Consider the following 3,002-nt stretch of genomic DNA (forward strand, 5'->3'; position numbering starts at 1 on the left):
AATAATACGACAGTTCCATCACTAGAACTGTTAACAAGTGGAGAAGACGTAAAAGGTGCCACGTATCAAGTGATGATCAATCTCCAAATGATTTGCACAAAGTGAATTTTTACATTTTTACATTAGGGGAAAAAGTTCTTTATGACATAGTGGAGAGGATATAAAATGCTTCATAAAAATATTACAAGTCAACTTACCACTCTTCCCACAAATACACAGTACACTCTTCTCCGCTATGCTCATTCAGTAGACGAAGAACCTATAAAGCAAGTGATCAATTTAGTACAGTTCCTAGCTCAATTGAAGTAATGAAGTGGTTTGGGTATAAGGCTCAATGAAAACCTTATATGGGCCCTCAGCACCAGATGAGACAGCTGGTCTAAGCCTCTCAGACACCTACAGCAGAAATGTGTTGCATATTATCAATCTTCAAAAGCATACCGCCAACACAACAAGATAAGTTTGGAAAAAGTAAAGCATACCTCTAATACTAGAAAATTACAATGGGAAGAAGCCCCATTGACCTCTGTTGGTAAATTCATTGCCATTCTTTCTACTGCACGATCAAGTTTTACTCCTGCCCAATAAATCGTGTAAACTTTCAACTCAACAATTATAAACTTGCACTTGATGTTCATGAGATAATCAAATACTTGAATTGGAAAAGAAGTATGAAAAAAATGATCAGCATAAGTAAAATAACCATTAGCTATCTGAAATTCAGTTCCAGCACAAATCAGAAATAAAAAGTGCAAACTTCAAGTTGACAGATGAGAAGTCAGAAAATTCTTTGTCTTGTAATTTTTCTGGCGTTTACTGCCAAGAAAACAAAATGAACCAAGTTCATGAATATAAAATATTAAACTTATTTGAAGGGATTCTATAATTTGGTGTCTTCTCTTGGTACCCAGACATTTCAATGAAATATTTTTCACTTTGTCCTCCATCTTCCTAGAATACAAACAGAACTGAACAATTCATACCTACTCTCAGCCGATTGAACACAAAATTACCTTATCATGGCAATATGATAGAGATGGCGGAGTTCGGAACGGACTCTGCCTACTAGCAGCTCCAGCGCTGGTCTATTCACTTCTATTTCCACATGAAGTTAAACTTTGCCTAGACACTTGGGTATGTTAAACTTTATTCATTCGATGTGAAACATATTTGTACGGTCTCCAACCAATTATGCAAGAGCACCCTATGAAATTAAATCAACCAGCCAATCAAATTGAAGGTCAAATACAAAATATCTACCATCATATCAGGATGTTCATAAAGAGTCAATGGCCACTTTCCACAACCATACAACTCAAAAGTTAGTTACATCAAGAGAACACTGAAGAAGCAAATGACTCGAAAAAGTTAGTCAAAAATTGTTGTTTTGTAAATATCAACACAAACAACACATCAACATAGTAAACTTCAGGTATTAGCACCAAATTACCTTTTGTAGGAAGCCAAATATATAGCAGCGAATAAAAATGACTCTAGTTAATAACATCATTTTATCGCTCTTGATCAAGAGCGATAAAATGATTTTATTACATCATCTTGACTACTTGACTACTTAGCACCAACGTCACAAATTCCTCTACACATTTCCATATACATAATTCAATTAATAAAAAATACCACATGCTTGCTGTCCATGTAATTTAATTTAGCAAAATTACACATACTCAATCCATCTAGCACTTGAGTTCAACACAAACCCATTACACAACAATATAACCATATAACTTCCTATTACATTGAATATGCATAAAATCTGTCCAACCAATCACTTCACAACTTCACATAAACTAATCACAGGCCAACACATTTGATACATACATTAAATTTATCCATATATTCAAACACAACACCATACACATCCACACTTACTCCTCAATCACAACCACACCTCACTTCTTCTAAGTCTACCACAATCAACACAATCAATACATATAGAAAATCTATCCAATTCAACACAACACCATTTCAGCTTCACAACATAACATTTTCTAAATGTAAAGGGATACAAAATATACCATAAATCGAAGGGATACTATGTGGTGGTTCTCGATGTAGGCAGTGGCAGCTGAGGGCTGAGGCAGGCGTACACTGGTGGTGTCATGAGGGTTTCTATAGAGGGGCCTGTGGAGAGCTCTAGCTTGGGACGTGGACGCAACCCGTGAGGTGGCTCACGGCTGGGCAGGGGCTGAGAGGTGGCTGGTGGTGAAGGGTTTGGAGGAAAATCAAGGGGCTGGAGGCTCAAGGCATCGCTACCAGTTCTTCATGGCAGCTGGTGGTGGCGGAGACTGTGGTGGCCCTGGATGAAGGAGAGAAACAGAGAGGGAGACAGATGGTGAGAGAGAGAGAAGATCTGAGAGGGGGATGCGGTCGAGAGCAAGGTTCTGTTGGGGGGAGAAGAAACCATAATGGCTCGTGGTGGTGCTGGGAGATCACGGCGGCGGCGCACAGCGTCACTAGGACTACCGAGAGAGAGAGTAAAATAGAGAGAGCTACCGAGAAGGGAAGGGAGGGAGGTCGTCGGAGGGAGGCCATCAGAGGGAGAGGAGCTTACCGGCGAGGGCGGAGCAGCTGGTGGCGTTGTGCCGTGAGGAGAGAAACTGAAGGAGAAGGGAGAAAGCTACAAGGGAGTGAGCTTCGGTGGAGAGAAAACAGAGCACGAGAGATAGAGGGATGATCGGAAGGGGAGGGTCACCGGCGTGAGGTGGCGGTGGAGGTGGTGTTGTTGATAGCGCCGGCGTGGCCTGGTTGGGAGGTAAGCTGTGGAGTTTCGACTGGGGAGGAGGGGGGGAGGGACGGGGGCCGAGTCATCGGGCTGGGGAAGAAAGAAATAAGGGGGGAAAAGGAGATAAAATATAATAAATAATTATAATTTTTTTAAATTTTTACATAAAATATAATAAATAATTAAACTTTTATTTTACTATTTAAAAACTATCTCAATCTATCTCTAAATCCAAACCACTCTTAATTTTTAAAAATAT

The 3,002-nt window shown here is 40.1% G+C and overlaps 1 long non-coding RNA gene across 1 annotated transcript; it reads right to left on the reverse strand.

Annotated features, from left to right (window-relative positions):
• Positions 1-205: 205 nt before the first annotated feature.
• LOC121243183 lies at positions 206-550 on the reverse strand. Its single transcript, XR_005936074.1, has 3 exons — positions 483-550; positions 343-396; positions 206-259 (listed from the first exon to the last, which is right to left on the reverse strand). It is a non-coding gene; the product is annotated as an uncharacterized LOC121243183 (long non-coding RNA).
• Between the last annotated feature and the right edge of the window lie 2,452 nt (positions 551-3,002).

This window comes from Juglans microcarpa x Juglans regia, chromosome 8D, assembly GCF_004785595.1.
Source record: "Juglans microcarpa x Juglans regia isolate MS1-56 chromosome 8D, Jm3101_v1.0, whole genome shotgun sequence".
Taxonomy (NCBI): domain Eukaryota; kingdom Viridiplantae; phylum Streptophyta; class Magnoliopsida; order Fagales; family Juglandaceae; genus Juglans; species Juglans microcarpa x Juglans regia.